Source organism: Myotis myotis, unplaced genomic scaffold, assembly GCF_014108235.1.
Source record: "Myotis myotis isolate mMyoMyo1 unplaced genomic scaffold, mMyoMyo1.p scaffold_m19_p_23, whole genome shotgun sequence".
Taxonomy (NCBI): domain Eukaryota; kingdom Metazoa; phylum Chordata; class Mammalia; order Chiroptera; family Vespertilionidae; genus Myotis; species Myotis myotis.
This window is the reverse complement of record NW_023416328.1, coordinates 790,113-807,337: the sequence shown is the minus strand read 5'-3', so window position 1 is coordinate 807,337 and position 17,225 is coordinate 790,113. Positions and strand designations below refer to the sequence as shown.

Below are 17,225 nucleotides of genomic sequence, written 5' to 3'. Positions count from 1 at the left end.
GTGCATCCCCGGGGCAGAAAGAATGGCGGTGCCATTATTAGAAATCAGAAGGTGGGGAAAGGGGAGGGCTGTGGGGGAGGTGCCGAGAGCAGAGCTATTTATGGTCATCTCTAAAGCGATTTCTCTGCCAGCAGTCTGTGCTCCCTCCCGCCTCCCCATCTGCGCTCTGTGTGCAGGTCCCAGCAGTTACTTCACGGTCAAATATTTGCAGTAGCTCTCCGTGGCCTAGTGCAATAAAATCTGAATCGCTTATACCATTTCTTGGCTTTTACCTCCCTCACCATCCTTCTCATCTACATCTCCTCTCCCCAAGAATGCAAACTTCAGCCATTGCCCGGAATCATCCCTGCCTCTGAGCCTTTGCACTGTCCCTTCCTTTCATCCAGTGGACCCCTTTCCACTCCCTGTGGCCACATCCGACTCATCCTTGGTGGCCAAGCCCAGCTTCTGCAGCCTGCAAGTGGCGGGGGGTGGGGGGGGGGGGAACACACACGACACAGCAACATTCATTTACACCTGAGTCATCACACAAGGTAAACAACCCCCCAGACCTCCTCCTAATGAAAGAGACAAAAAACTACTCTGATTTTAACTTTGCAAAATAAATCTATGGACAATAACAGGCTGGGTCCAGAAACAAATTTGGAAGATTATAAAATATGATTTAATTTTATGAAATTTTCTCACAGATTGCTTAAGTTAATCCTAAAGATTCCTAATGAAACCAGAAATTCAAAGTTGGAACAAGAGAAAAATGATTGAAAGGTAACATCACCTTTTTGGAGCTTAAAGGTTGCTCCATGATGCTGAAGTCATTTGTTATGATTGTCTCATTGCCCTGGCAAATCACTTCCCTTCTCTGAGTCTCAATTTCTTCATCTGCAAATGGATGTAGTAATTATTAGGCTTGAATAGATTCATGCTGATAAAATGCTTAGAAGTACCTGGCATATATCAAGATACATGGTGGTGGTGTTAAAATTATCCGTTCAAGCCCTGGCCTGGTGAATCAGTGGGTTGGGCGTTGTCCCATGCACCAAAAGGTCCCTGGTTCGATTCCCAGTCAGGGCACATGCCCAGGTTATGAGTTCCATCCCCAGTTGGGATGTGTTTGGGAGGCGACCAATTGATGTTTATCTCTCTCACATTGATGTTTCTCCCTCTCCCTTCCTTTCTCTAGAAAAATCAATTTTAAAAACCATTTTTTAAAAAATATATTTTATTGGTTTTTTACAGAGAGGAAGGGAGAGAGATAGAGAGTTAGAAACGTCGATGAGAGAGAAACATCTATCAGCTGCCTCCTGCACATCTCCTACTGGGGATGTGCCCGCAACCCAGGTACATGCCCTTGACCGGAATCGAACCTGGGACCCCTCAGTCCGCAGGCCGACGCTCTATCCACTGAGCCAAACCGGTTTCGGCTTAAAAACCATTTTTAAAAAGAAAATGAGCCCTAACCAGTTTGGCTCAGGGGATAGAGCATCAGCCTGCGGACTGAAAGGTCCCAGGTTCGATTCCAGTCAGGGGCATGTACCTTGGTTGCGGGTACACCCCCAGTGGGAGATGTGCAGGAGGCAGCTGATCAATGTTTCTCTATCATTGATGTCCCTACCTCTCTATCCCTCTCCCTTCCTCTCTGTAAAAAGTCAATAAAATATATTTTTTAAAAAGTAAAAAAAATTAAAATTAAAAAAAGAGAATGAAGTAGATATATATTGCTGATAGAGAAAAATATTCTGAGATAGTAAGTGAAAGGGAAAGTTACAAAGAAATAACCCATCTTACTATGCATGCATATGTATGAAAACTAGAGGCTCGGTGCATAATTTCGTGCATGGGTGGGGGTTCCCTCAGCCTGGCTGGTTATTGGGGCAGATCGGATTGGGCCAATTGGGGCTGGTCAGCCGTGGGAGGTTAGCTGTGGGAGTTCACTGACCACCAGGGGGCAGCTCCTGCATTGAGCATCTGCCCCCTGGTGGTCAGTGCACACCATAGCCACCTGTTGACCTGTCGATTTGTTTGGTTGCTTAGGCTTTTACATATATAGATATATGCATGAAAAATTGAAGGCATATAAACCAAAGAGTGTATGGGAGATAGGATTGTGGGGGACTCTCAATTTCCACTTTATGTAATTCTGTGGGATTTGAATATTATATAGCAAGCATCTGTTATTTTTGTAACCAGAAAAAGAACAATGAAGACACATAATTTTTAAATTTTTTTAAACAAATAACTGCAGTAACTTATGTGCTGTTCAGACGGTCCTTTACATTGAGGCTTTTCCTCTTGCATTGTTTTCATCCTTGGGGGAAGTAAAGGGTTAAAGGAGGGAAGAGGAAGTGAGGTCAGGGAAAGAGGGGTAAGGGGCCCGGGCTGCAGTGCCCCCCCTCCCCTGCTAGGGGCTGGGAGCAGCCACCACCACTGGGCTGTTCCTGGGGACACAGGAGGATGAAAGATCCAAACATAATGTAAACTTAGGTGGCGATTAGGACAGGATGGTTCTCAAAGTGTGGTCTGCAGCCCTGGAGGAGGTGGGAAAGGGGAGGGTATCCTCAAGGTCAAAACCATTTTCATAATAATATTAAGGAGCCACCAGCCTTTCTCACTGTGTTAACATTTGTGGAAACGACTCCCCATCTTTAAAAAAGCAAAAAGTCGCCATAGCCGGTTTGGCTCAGTGGATAGGGCGTCGGCCTGCGGACTGAAGGGTCCCAGGTTCGATTCCGGTCAAGGGCATGTACCTTGGTTGCGGGCACATCCCCAGTAGGGGGTGTGCAGGAGGCAGCTGGTCAATGTTTCTCTCTCATTGATGTTTCTAGCTCTCTATCCCTCTCCCTTCCTCTCTGTAAAAAATCAATAAAATATATTTAAAAAACAAAACAAAAAAAACCCAAAAAGTCTATTAGTATGATATCCTTTTTTAAAATTTTTTTATTGATTAAGTTATTACATATATGTCCTTATCCCCACATTACCCCCTATCTCCCCCACTCATGCCCTCACCCCCCTGTTGTCTGTGTCCATCGTTTGGCCTATATGCTTGCATATAAGTCCTTTGGTTGATCTCTCCCCTTTACCCCCACCCTCCCCTACCTTCCCTCTGAGGTTTGACGGTCTGATAGATGCTTCTCTGTCTCTGGATCTGTTTTTGTTCATCAGTTTATGTTGTTCATTATATTCCATAAATGAGTGAGATCATGTGGTATTTTTCCTTCATTGACTGGCTTATTTCACTTAGCATAATGCTCTCCAGTTCCATCCATGCCGTTGCAAATGGTAAGAGTTCCTTCTTTTTTACCACATCATAGTATTCCATTGTGTAGATGTACCACAGTTTTTTAATCCGCTCATCTGCTGATGGGCACTTAGGCTGTTTCCAAATCTTAGCTGTGGTAAATTGTGCTGCTGTGAACATAGGGGTGCATATATCCTTTCTGATTGGTGTTTCTGGGTTCTTGGGATATAGCCCTAGAAGTGGGATCACTGGGTCAAATGGGAGTTCCATTTGTAGTTTTTTGAGGAAAGTATGATATCCTTAATGAAGCCAGGAAAATAAGTAATGTTGTTAGATCTTAACTCTTGGGTATATATCTTTCTAATAGCCTATCTAATAAAAATGGGAAGTGCGAATAACCCCCTTGTCCCATGGTCCTCTCCTAGGAAAGCACTGAGGCTTATTAACTCTGTGAGCAGAAGCTTTTTCCTGGAAAGAACTTCTTAAAAAATGTATCTTTATTGTTGAAAGTATTACAGGTGTCCCCTAGAAAGAACATTTTAAATGGCAAGAACAGCTTATAGAGAAACCATAGTTATTCAGACTTAAATATTAGATAATTGTGTGTGTTTTTCTGGACAAAAAAAAGATTTAAATGAAACAATCACTTCAAGGAAATAACTGACAGTATTTGTTTCCAATGATAAAATTCGAGCTTTCAAGAGAAAACTAACATTTAAAATAACTTGTGTATACTACCCTGAGTCTGAGAGCATCCCGATTCATGTTTTAATCCTTGCCTGAGGATATTTTTCCATTGATTTTTCTTTTTTCAGAGACGTGGAAGAGAGCGGGAAAGACAGAAAGAAACACTGATTTGAGAGTAACACATCGATTGATTGCCTCCTGAGCCTTCTGTACGTGCCCTGACCAGGGCCCAGGCCTGGAAGGAGCCTGCAACTGAGGTATGTGCCCTTGACTGGAATTAAACCTGGAACCCTTCAGTCCACAGGCCGATACTCTATCCACTGAGCGAAAAGGATGTCGTGCACTGGACCTCTAGTAGTAAAAGAATAGCCCACCTTGGCTGGTGTTTCTCAGTGGTCTGAGCGTCAATCCATGGACCAGAAGGTCACAGTTCCATTCCTGGTCAGGGCAAATGCCCGGGTTGTGGGCTCAATCACCAGCAGGGGCTTGCAGGAGGCCTCCAATCAATGATTCTCTCTCATCATTGATGTTTCTCTCTCTCTCTCCCTCTCCCTTCCTCTCTGAAATCAATAAAAATATATTTAAAAAAAAAATAATAGCCTGGATAGGGCCACACCTAAGTCTCAGCAACCAGGAAACGGAGGCCAGGGAATAGTGCTCTGGTCAGAGCCACCTTGAGGCCCAGGATAAAAAGGCCACCAGGGCCCACACTCACGCAGATCAGGGGCCCCTGAGCTTGCAGTGCCCACCTTGCCCAGATCCACCCCTGGCCCGAGCCATGGTGCAGGCCTGGTACGTGGACAAGTCCCAGGACGACCTGAGGTGGCCCCGTGACCCAGAGCTGACTGCCCGGTCCACCTGGAGCAGCTGCTCAGGCTCAGAGTCCTTTCCTGGAAACTGACAAACATGAGAGTGATCCAGAATTAGAAAAGTTCCAAAAAGAGAAACTAGAAACTGCTCCTGAATGGACCTAATGACCTTGGGCAGAGATGAACTGCCCAGTTATGAAGATAAGGTTAAGATATTTTTCGAGGAGCGCGTACCCGTGGATGTAAGGTTTGCTGCGTCTTGGGCGGCAGTGGCTGCTTCGATATAAGAGATAAAGAGGAATGGTGGGTCCGGATCTTCGTGGGGGAAGGAGACGTGGTAACTTCCTGCAAGAATGCATCACTGCTTCCCACGGGAGGAAAGAACAAGGTGACAGCCATGTGGCTGTTTGTGGGAGAAGCAGTGGAGAGCACATACTGTCAGCCAGCTATTTCCACGCCCGGGGACAGTGCATGAAATGTTTGGCACAGAGAGAGCATAGCTGTGCTCCCTGGGATCTGACACACTCTTTTTTTTAATCCTCACCCGAGGATATTTTCCCATTGATTTTTAGAGAGAGTGGGAGAGAGAGTGAAAGAAAGAAAGACAGAGAAACATCGATGTGAGAGAAACACACTGATTGGTTGCCTCCTGCATGCGTCCTGACCAGAGGGCCCGAGCTGGGGAGGAGCCTGAAACCAAGGTAAGTGCCCTGGACCGGAATTGAACCCGGGACCCTTTGGTCCGCAGGCGGATGCTCTATCCACTGAGCCAAACAGGCTAGGGCAAGCTGCCACACTCTTGTAATGATCTTAAACATAAGTGAGCAGAAAACCAATCAATTTTCTCTTTGCTTTTATAACGTAGGCTTAAAGCTAGGTTTCTTTTCTTTGCAGTATTTTTAAAATCAGAATATTTGTTTTTATGTTATTTATTTATTCCTCACTTGAAGATATGTTTGTTGATTTTAGAGAGAGGGGAAGAGAGAGAGAGAAGTATCGATTTGTTGTTCCACCTATTCATGCATTCATTGGTTGATGTATATGCCCTGCCCGGGATCGAACCTGCAACTTTGGTGTATCAGGATGATGCTCTAACCCGCTGGGCTACCTGGCCAGGGCCCTTTTTCGTTTTGTATTGGAGCAATTAAGATGTCTTTAATCTCCCTCACCCCATTTAGTGATTTGGAAATTATACATTCTTTCTTTTTCTGTTTCTTTTTTTTTTAAATATATTTTATTGATTTTTTACAGAGAGGAAGAGAGAGAGATAGAGAGTTAGAAACATCGATGAGAGAGAAACATCGATCAGCTGCCTCCTGCACATCCCCCACTGGGGATGTGCCCGCAACCCAGGTACATGCCCTTGTCCGGAATCGAACCCGGGACCCTTCAGTCCGCAGGCCGACGCTCTATCCACTGAGCCAAACCGGTTTCGGCTTTTTTTTTTTTTTTTTTTTTTGAGAGTACATTTATTAAAGCTGGGGACAGTATAACAAGGAAGGGCTCCGGATAGAAGAAGCTACAGGAGAGAGCCTAGGCAGGGTGGCTTTGGCTCACTGAGAAGTCAGAGAAAAGGGGGCCTTGGAGACAGGTTTGGGGGTTAGCCCATTGCTCCCGTGGTTACAAGGCTGGTGGGGACCCTTAGAGTTTAGGGGATGCACGCCTGAGAGGGAAGAAGAGGGAGAAGGGAAAGGCAGGGGCGTGTTCGGGGCGGGCGTGAGCTGGAAATTATCCATTCTATTTCTGCTTGTTTAGAAATGAAATTCTCAGCTTGACTTTACAAAGTTAGAAACTCTTAAAAATATGAGAAACTTTGCCCCAGCTGGTTTGGCTCAGTGGATAGAGCGTCAGCCTGCGGACTGAAGAGTTCCAAGTTTGATTCTGGTCAACGGCACATGCCCGGGTTGTGGGCTCGATCCCCAGTGTGGGGCCTGCAGGAGGCAGCCGATCCATGATTCTCTCACATCATTGCTGTTTCTATCTCTCTCTCTCCCCTCTCCCTTCCTCTCCGAAATCAATAAAAATATATTTTAAAAAATATATATATATGAGAAGCTTAGATGACTTCTCTCCGATTCCTTCTCTCCGAGCTTTCATGTTATCATTCCAGAGTAATTTAGTTCCCCTGGGTTTTCTGAGGCCCTTCATTTGTCTATCAAGTAGATTCGTCAAGACGTTGGCCCTCGCCCTTGCTTAGCTCAGCATCATGCCTGGCATTCCCCTCCTGCCTCCTGGGTCCAACTTCATAAAAACTGCAGGGCATCGCCTAACGGGTCTTTCAACAAAGGACTGAGGAATCAGGTTTCTCCATCTCAAATTGTTCAATTTTACCTTCACTTTTTTTTAACCTTTTACTGAACTATAATACACACGCACATACACACATACACACGCACCCACGCGTGCACGCACACATACACATGCGCACGCACACATACACATACATACGCACACACATGCACAGAGAGACACATGCGCGCGCACATACACACACGCACACGCACACGCACATTCACCGCCCCCCATTCTCCTCTGGTAATCACCATCCTGTTGTCTGCCTATGAGTTTCCTTGTTTGTTTTTTCTGCTTAATCCCGGCACCGTTTTTACCTGGAAATGATGACTTTTGAGTCTTTTTTAAAAATATATTTTATCGATTTTTTACAGAGAGCAAGGGAGAGGGATAGAGAGTGAGAAACATCGATGAGAGAGAAACATCGACCAGCTGCCTCCTGCACACCCCCTCCTGGGGATGTGCCTGCAACCAAGGTACATGCCCTTGACCGGAATCGAACCTGGGACCCTTCAGTCCGCAGGCCGACACTCTATCCACTGAGCCAAACCGGTCAGGGCAACTTTTGAGTCTTTTAATATAAAATGTATTTAATTGTAAGTTTATATAACTTGTGTGGGGGTTTTTATTATAATAATGGCTGTGTCTCAAGAACCAAGATGGCGGCATAGGTTAACACCGGAGTTTGCTGCTTTGAACAACTACTTCAAAAATGAAACCAAAAAACGGAAGGGACATCATTCAGAACCACAGGAACGCCGGCTGAGTGGAAGTCCTACAACTAGGAGGAAAGAGAAACGCATACGGACACTCAGAGGAGGCGCAGTGCTGAAGTCAAATTCTGAGGTGCGGAGTGCGCGGAGCGGGCTGGCGGTGGAGGGCGCGGTTGGCATTTTCAATCGGGAGGGAGTCGCAGACTCTGAGCTCCAGATCCGGGCGAGTCTTTAGGGACCCAGACTCAAACGGGAGAAGCGGGACTGTCTGGCTTCGGTCAGAGCGAGTGCAGCTTTCTCTCTGAGCTTTGCAGCGGGTGCTGGGACTCAGAGAGGCAGAGCCCCTGGGGACAGGACTGAGAGCCGCCATAACTGCTCTCTCCAGCCCACCCTGTTGATCCTGTGCGACCCGCCCCGCCCAAGCCCTGCACTGAGGCATTTGCCGGATAGCCTCAGGCAAACGCCAGATTAGCACCTCCCTAGAGGACAGAAGTTCTCTCACTGCTGACACAGCTGATTCTCATAGCCACTTGGCCTGGAGGTCAAACCCTCCCTGGAATTAGCTACAACAATCAAGATTTAACTATAAGACTGCGAACAAAGACCACTAGGGGGTGCACCAAGGAAGCATAACAAAATGCGGAGACAAAGAAACAGGACAAAATTGTCAATGGAAGATATAGAGTTCAGAACCACACTTTTAAGGTCTCTCAAGAACTGTTTGAAAGCCGCCGATAAACTTAATGAGATCTACAAGAAAACTAATGAGACCCTCGATCTTATATTGGGGAACCAACTAGAAATTAAGCATACACGGACTGAAATAACGAATATTATACAGACTCCCGACAGCAGACCAGAGGAGCGCAAGAATCAAGTCAATGATTTGAAATGCAAGGAAGCAAAAAACACCCAACCGGAAAAGCAAAATGAAAAAAGAATCCAAAAATGCGAGGATAGTGTAAGGAGCCTCTGGGACAGCTTCAAGCGTACCAACATCAGAATTATAGGGGTGCCAGAAGATGAGAGAGAGCAAGATATTGAAAACCTATTTGAAGAAATAATGACAGAAAACTTCCCCCACCTGGTGAAAGAAATGGACTTACAGGTCCAAGAAGCGCGGAGAACCCCAAACAAAAGGAATCCAAAGAGGACCACACCAAGACACATCATAATTAAAATGCCAAGAGCAAAAGATAAAGAGAGAATCTTAAAAACAGCAAGAGAAAGAAACTCAGTTACCTACAAGGGAATACCCATACGACTGTCAGCTGATTTCTCAACAGAAACTTTGCAGGCCAGAAGGGAGTGGCAAGAAATATTCAAAGTGATGAATACCAAGAACCTACAACCAAGATTACTTTATCCAGCAAAGCTATCATTCAGAATTGAAGGTCAGATAAAGAGCTTCACAGATAAGGAAAAGCTAAAGGAGTTCATCACCACCAAACCAGGATTATATGAAATGCTGAAAGGTATCCTTTAAGAAGAGGAAGAGGAAGAAAAAGGTAAAGATACAAATTATGAACAACAAATACTCATCTATCAACAAGTGAATCTAAGAATCAAGTGAATAAATAATCTGATGAACAGAATGAACTGGTGATTATAATAGAATCAGGGACATAGAAAGGGAATGGACTGACTATTCCTGGGGGGGAAAGGGGTGTGGGAGATGCGGGAAGATACTGGACAAAAATCGTGCACCTATGGATGAGGACAGTGGGTGGGGAGTGAGGGCGGAGGGTGGGGCGGGAACTGGGAGGAGGGGAGTTATGGGGGGAAAAAAAGAGGAACAAATGTAATAATCTGAACAATAAAGATTTAATTAAAAAAAAAAAAAAAAAAAAAATAATGGCTGTGTCTAATAGCTGGCTAGCAAAATTCCTGACAGTATAACAACCATCGGCCCCATGAGCCTGGACAAGCCCTCTCCTGCCGCTGAATTAGCCACCGGTCCTCTCCCAGAGCCCATCCTGACACACAAATGGCCTTCATGTTTGGTTTAGGGCCTGGCCACTGGACAGGTGCTCAGGACGGGCTCAGTGTCCTTTGTGAGGACCAGCACTTGTTCCCCTGGTGACTGTGTCCCCTCCCCCTGGACACAGCCCAAAAGGTGACCTTTCCCCTCCCTGGCTCTAAGCTGTTTTCATGCCGAGCCACCGGCAGCTGCCCCCACTTCAGGACAGACTATGTCAGGAATGCCCAGGACGTGCACCCACAGCAGCGAGCGCAGCCAGTGCCAGGCCACGTCAGGTGCTCCCAAGGGCATCCACGTGGCCAGAGGAGAGCGGCCGCAGCCGGGGAGGAGCGGCTGGCCCCTGGGCTCTCGGCTCCAGGACATCTGTGGTCTCGGGTGAGGAGGGACCCCACAGTCCTCTGCCCTCACATGTTTCAGACCTGGATCCAAATGACCGCTCCTCCGTGCAACCTCACTTCTCCCGTTGCTGCTCTCCCCTTGCAAACACCAGCGATAGTCGTAATGTTGAGGGTGAAATGCATGGGGTACTTGCTCTAGAATTAACCCACTTCAGTGTCATAACAGCCCTATGAAGTATGTACTATTCTTTTTTTAAAAATATATTTTATTGATTTTTTTACAGAGAGGAAGGGAGAGGGATAGAGAGTTAGAAATATTGATGAGAGAGAAACACCTATCAGCTGCCTCCTGTACCCCCCCTACTGGGGATGTGCCCGCAACCAAGGTACATGCCCTTGACCGGAATCGAACCTGGGACCCTTCAGCCCGCAGGCCGACGCTCTATCCACTGAGCCAAACCGGCTAGGGCTCTTTTTATTTTTTATTTTATTTTTTTGAGAGGGGAAGGGGCATTGATTTATTGTTCTACTTAGTTATTGGTTGATTCTTGTATGTGTCCTGACTAGGGATCGAACCCACAACCTTGCTGTAGCAGGACCATGCTCTCTAACCAACTGAGCTACCTGGCCAGGGCAAAGTAGGTACTATTCTTTTTTTAAATGTTTTTATTGATTTTAGAGAGAGAGGAAGTGAGAGGAAGAGAGATAGAAACATTGATGAGAGAGAAACATCAACCGACTGCCTCTTGCACGCCCCCTACTGGGGCTCAAGCCCCCAACCTGGGCATGTGCCCTGACCTGGAGTCCAACTGGTGACCTCTGGGTTCCTGGGTCAACACTCAAAATCTGAGCCACACCCAGCTGGTCTTTTGTTGATTTTTAGATTTAGGAGAGAGAGAGAGAGAGAGAGAGAGAGAGAGAGAGAGAGAGAGAGAGAGAGAGAGAGAGAGAGACCCACAACCTTTTGGTGTACCGGGTGACGCTCCAATGACCTGAGCCACCTGGCCAGGGTGGGTTTTTAGGTGGGGGTTTTCGTCTTGTTTTGTCTTTATAAGCTGGAAATACCCTTAGCAAATTGATATGCTGACTAAAGGGAGCTGGCAGAGGTGAGGCTGAAGGTGCCAGGGAGAGAGGAGGGTGATGGAGGGAGGTGGCTGAGCCCACACACTGAGGGGTCCAAGCTGCAGACTGAGAACATTCACCCCCTCTCCGGGGCTGAGGGGGCTGAGATGGTCGCAGTCTGGTGGCCTCTGTGGCCTCTGATAAGTAGGGGCGGAGAGTGGCCGGGATGGAGTAGCTTGGTGGAGTCTGTAACACTCAGTTTGGGAGAACAGGTCAAGGAGGTTGCCAAGACAACAACTGCAGAAGAAAGTAATACAAATGAGTGAGACAGCCCCCTCCGGTGTCATTGCCCCAGAAGCCGAATCCTTAGACGTCTTTGTGGACGCTGGTTATACCTGTAGCCATTAAGCTCACTCATCCTCTCCTTTCTTTATTGCTTTTGCCACCAGGAGGTGACACTCGCTCCAGTTTCAAAGGACAGCTCCCCATGGCCCCCCAATAAAAGCTACATGGAGGGGACTCGATCTCTCCCCAGCCTGGAAGGTTACTCAGGGATGTCAGCTGCCTGCAACCTGGGAAAGGGCCCTCACCAGACACGGAGTCGGCCAGCCCTCGGTCTCGGACTTCCGGAGCCAGGTCAGCGATTTTTCCACTGTGTCACGGGCTGCCCCACAAGGTGCCGTGGTCTCCGAAGGCCTCCCCTTACTTGGTCAAACAGAAAAGACAGCCTTGGCATTGGCCTCCCTGGACTCGACTTAGTTGTAGGAATTCGTTGCAAGCACTGGCCCTCTGCCTGGGAACCTGATTTAGCTCTTCAATAATTCAGACCCGAGTTTCACGAGGAGGCAAGCAGCTTTCCTCTCTGACCTCTGGCAGTGGGTACAGAGGAGCCACCTAGAAAGAGTTCTGTGACCACTTAGCCACGCCTGTCGAGGGCAAGGCGGAGCGAGAGTTAACCCTGGGTGCCCAATACTTGCCCAAGCTGGTCAGGGCGAAGGTAGGTGCTAGGCATAAGGACAAGCTTTGCAGAAAAGCTTGGAGTCTACAGAAACCTTGGTCTTTCTGTTTCTTCACCGAGTCGTTTCTTTTTATTAAAATATTTATTTATTTACTTCAATATATATTTTTATTGATTTCAGAGAGGAAGGGAGAGGGAGAGATAGAAACATCAATGATGAGAATGAATCATTGATCGGCTGCCTCCTGCACACCCCCTGCTGGGGATCGAGCCTGCAACCCGGGCAGGTGCCCTGACCAGGGATCGAACTGTGACTTCCTGGTTCATAGGTCGACGCTCAACCATTGAGCTACGCTGGCCGGGCTAATATTTATTGATTTTAGAGAGCTAGAAAGAGAGAGAGAGAAAGATTAATTTGTTGTTCCACTTATTCATGCATTCACTGGTTGATTCCTTTTTTTTTTTTATAATCCTCACCCAAGGATATGTGTGTGTGTGTGTGTTTTTAATTGATTTCAGAGAGAGAGGAAGGGTGAGGGAGAGAGTGAGAGAGAGAGAAACATCAGTGTGAGAGAGAAACATTGATTGATTGCCCCTTGTTTATGCTCCTACTGGGGACTGAACCCGAAACCCAGGCATGTGCCCTGACTGGGAATCGAACCCATGACCTTTGGTGTATGGATTGACGCTCTAATCAACTGAGTCACACTGGTCAGGGCTCACTGGTTGATTCTTGTATGTGCCTTGACCAGGGATCAAACCCAAAATTTCGGTGTATTTGGGATGACATTTTAATCAACTGAGCTACCTGGCCAGGTCCCTCAGTGAGTAGTTTTAGGTGCTACGGTTGTTGACTGAGAACGTTTATGTCTATTTGGGGAAATCAAGGCAGGGGGCATGCAGAAGGGAGAAGGACAAACCAGCGGCTCTCAGGGTCTGTACATCCCCCACCCCGTGTTGAATTCAGGGCACAGTGAGCAGAGCAGTTACCAAGGTTTCTGGCCAAGGCTGCCTCTTGGCGCCCAGATCTGAAGAGACGGGGAGGCCAGGGGCCTGTCAAAATAGCCTGGTGGGAGGAATGCTGAGTTTCTTCCTGCCAGAGGCGAGCACAGGATGTACCAGATGCAGCCTGGTCCTGTGCTCTGGGTGCAAATGGATTTAGATTCTGTGGGGCCTGAGGCTCACACAGTTGGGTCGGCCAGGCAGGGGGTGCCATTTAAAGAAAAGAATACAGAATTAGGTACTGAGCCTTGGAAGGGGCCCGTGCCAGGGACGGGCCCTGAAGCCTCACAAAGGGATCTGTGTGGAGAAGAAAATAAAATGGTGCGAGGATGGACAGAGCATCCAGGACAGGGGAAGTGACTCCAGCTCGGAATCGTCCGGGGAGGTTGACTTCTGAGCTGCAAACCAAATGACAAGGGGCTGGCCCAGGGGACAGCTGCATGAAGAGCTTTCTGAGCAGAAGCAGCAGCACGTGCAAAGGGCCTGAGGCAGAAACAGGCTTGATGCCAGACACCGGAGAAGATCCATGTGCCTGGAGTGCGGTGAGCCAGGGCAGAGGGAGACGTGCTGGGCTCAGAGGAGCGGGCAGGGCTGGTTCCCATGGGCCTTGGAGGCCTGGCAAGGAGGCCTGGCAAGGAGGCCTGGCCATTATTCCGGGATCCGTGGGAAACCATCGCAGGCTTTTCAGTGAGGCTCACTGTGAAAGGGGCAGCAGAGTGGTGTGTGGAGAACGGCTCGCACACAATTCCAAAAAGAGGGTGGCAAGTAGAGGCAGTTGGTGGGGGCAGGGGAGGGTAAGGGGTGTTGGCAGAACCTGGTCCTTGCAGGTCTGACAGTCGGGGCAGTCACGAACAGAGGGTGGCTCCTCCCAACTCCCACGGAGGCCCCCTCTGCTAGGCCTCCCCGTTACTCACACCCCTCCCCCCCCCAGAGCACTTTGAGAACAAAAGGGCTCCTGCCTACCCATGCCGCTGGGATTTGTGGGTATGGGTGACTTCGGAAGTCCTGGGTCAGTGGCAGGGGCCCTTAGCAACCCCCCAGGGGTCCAGAGGGGAGCACCCCTTCCCAGACTGTCTGATGGCCACGTTTGGGGTGGAAAGGCAGGCAAGCCCTCTGAACGCCCTGCCACCCATCCTCTGGCTCAGCTGTGTGGCCCTGGGCCTCCAGCGGACAGTGATCTTATGGGAGCCTCTATGGTGCTCCGACCCAAGCAGGAAGCAAGGCGCACGGGGTCGCGGTGGGGGATGGACAAGGAAGGAGGGACTGCGCTGCTGGGGTGCCCAGTGACGGGGTCTGCCTGTGGAGAGGGGGAAAGCGGTTGAGAGGGCCTTCAAGCCAGGGCGGGGTGCCTGCGGAGGACAAGCAGCAGGCGTGGATGGACTGCACCCAGGAGCCCGGCCTCTCCCCCAGGCCCCCCAGGTGAATCCACAAGGACGAAGAACCTCTCCGGACAAGGGCAGGGTAGCATCTTCAGAGCCGAAGGCAGGACACCAGTCGACATGGTAGCCCCAGTTCACTGCCATGCTTGGGGGTGTAGGAAGACCACACGGTGAAATGATGGGTGCAGGAAATGTGGGTTCCAGCACTGAGTCTGAGACTCTAACAAGGGGCTTGGGCCAGGTCAGAGTGATTCTTGGGGGGTAGGGTGGGGGGGTAGCAGGAAAGTAGCTCACCGTTCAGGTCATGAGAGAGAGAAAGAGAGAGGTAATGCCCTGTAGAAGGGAAGAGAGAAAACCCCTGTGATATTTTGGATGTACATACTGGTTACAGGGGCCGAGCAAGCATGCTTAAAAGGGAACAATAGTTGGGAGGAACAGAGGATTCCCAGAAAAAAAGCAAAAAAGCCGACCAACCATCAAACAAAGAAATAATGGACAAGGACGGAAGCAGCCCTGTGGCCTCTGGCAGCTCTGGCTGTCCACAGTGAGGCCCTGCCCCCAGCCGGCTGGAGAAGACGGCAAACAAAGCCATTTGGGGAGAGGGATGAGGGTGACAGTGGTGTTAAGCCATCAGTAGGCGGAGACCAAAGCATTCAAATGGTTGGGATCAGCCAGACTATGGAAGGTGACTTGGGTGGGGCCCAGGATGATAGGAATATAAGCAGGTAAAGGAGAAAGTTCCTGGCCAGGTGGAAGCTCTTCTTAAGGAGAGACATGGCGAGGCCAGGTAGCTCAGTTGGTTAGAGTGTCGTCCCAATATGCCGAGGTTTTGAGTTTGATCTCCAAGAAGCAACCAATGAATGCATAAATAAGTGGAACAACACGTGGATGTTTCTCTTTCTCTCTCTCTCTCGCCCTCTCTCTCTCTCTCTCGCTCTCTCTCTCCCCCTTCCTCTCTCTCTATAAAAAAGTCAATTAAACCCGGCCAGCATAGCTCAGTGGTTGAGCATCGACCTATGAACCCGGAGGGCACATGCCTGGGTTGTGGGCTCGATCGCTGGTTGGGGGCGTGCAGGAGGCAGCTGATCAGTGATTCTCTCTCATCATTGATGTTTGTCTCTATCTCTCCCTCTCCCTTCCTCTCTGAAATCAATTAAAAATATATTTTTTTTTAAAAATCAATTAAAAAAAAAAAAAGATGGGGTAGAGCAGTCCGTCAACAAAGAGCCAGAAGGTGGCAGTGTCTACCCAGGGAGGGGCATAGGGCTGAGGAAGTGTCCTTTAGCCACCACAGCTAGTCACCAGACGTGCAGCCCCATTGCCCCTCGCCATGAGCGCCAAGCCTGCCAGGCCTCCCTCCCGTGGCCTGGCCCCCGACTTGGTCTGTCCATGACAAAGTGCCTCGTCAGTGACCTGTATGACAGCTGGGAGGCCCTGGCCTCTGAGATCTAAATAGAATCCTCTCCCACTCCCATCTCACAGGCAGTGGGACCCCCAGCATCCTCCTCACTGTTTCCAGGGTTCAAGAGGGCTTGTTGCCTGGCCGGTGTGGTTCAATGGTTGAGCATCGACCTATGAACCAAGAGGTCACGGTTCAATTCCCGGTCAGGCACATGCCTGGGTTGCCGGCTCAATCCCCAGTGTGGAGCATGCAGGAGGCAGCCGATCAATGATTCCCTCTCATCATTGATGTTTCTCTCTCCCTCCCTCTCCTTTCCTCTTTGAAATCAATAATATATATTTTTAAAAAATTAAGAAGGCTTGTTACCTAGTCCCCCGGCCGAGTGCTGTACTGCTGACCTCCTAGCCCAGTGATGGCGAACCTATGACACGCGTGTCAGAGGTGACACACGAACTCATTTTTTTGGTTGATTTTTCTTTGTTAAATGGCATTTAAATATATAAAATAAATATCAAAAATATAAGTCTTTGTTTTACTATGGTTGCAAAGATCAAAAAATTTCTATATGTGACACGGCACCAGAGTTAAGTTAGGGTTTTTCAAAATGCTGACACGCCGAGCTCAAAAGGTTCGCCATCACTGTCCTAGCCCCTGCCTCTCACTGCCTGGTCCGTCTCTTCCCTCTGCCATGCGCCTGAACTGGAAGTGAGTCTCTGAGCCAGGACTTCTCCTTGCAGAAGTTATAGCTTGGGGAAGCAAACAGTTGAGAATGGAATATTATTGGCCCTGGTCTTTAAAAGTCCTATGGAATCAAAACCCCAATGACTTTTTTTCCGAAAGAGAAAAACCCATCCTACAATTCATTTGGAATCTCAGGGGATTTTGCCTAGCCAAAACAATCTTGAAAAAGAAGGCCAAAGTTGGAAACCGCACACTTCGTACAAAGCTTATAGTAACCAAAGCAATGTGTTACTGCCATAAAGAGAGACACATAACCCTGGTGGGCGTGGCTCATTTGGTTGGGTGTCAATTCCGGTCAGGGCACAGGCCCGGGCTGCGGGCTCGATCCCCAGTAGAAGGCATGCAGGAGGCAGCCAGTTGCTGGTTCTCTCTCATCAATGTTTCTCTCTCTCTCTCTCTCTCTCTCTCTCTCTCTCTCTCTCTCTCTTTCTCTCTCTCTCCCTCTCTCGCTAAAATCAATAAAGACATTTTTTTAAAAAAAAGAAGAAAAGAAAAGAAGCCCTATCCAGTTTGGCTCAGAGGATAGAGCATCAGCCTGTGGACTGAAGGGTCCCGGGTTCAATTCCAGTCAAGAGCATGTACCTCGGTTGCAGGCTCGATCCCTGCCTGGTGTGGGAGGCAAC

At 48.5% G+C, this 17,225-nt stretch overlaps 1 long non-coding RNA gene across 2 annotated transcripts in view; it reads left to right on the top strand.

The window, feature by feature from the left end:
- The window catches only part of LOC118679182, a 35,332-nt gene that overhangs the window by 4,259 nt on the left and 13,848 nt on the right, over positions 1–17,225 (top strand). For both annotated transcript variants that reach the window (XR_004975168.1, XR_004975167.1), the window contains exon 2: positions 11,570–11,756. This is a non-coding gene — a long non-coding RNA (uncharacterized LOC118679182). The remainder of the gene's footprint in view (positions 1–11,569; positions 11,757–17,225) is intronic.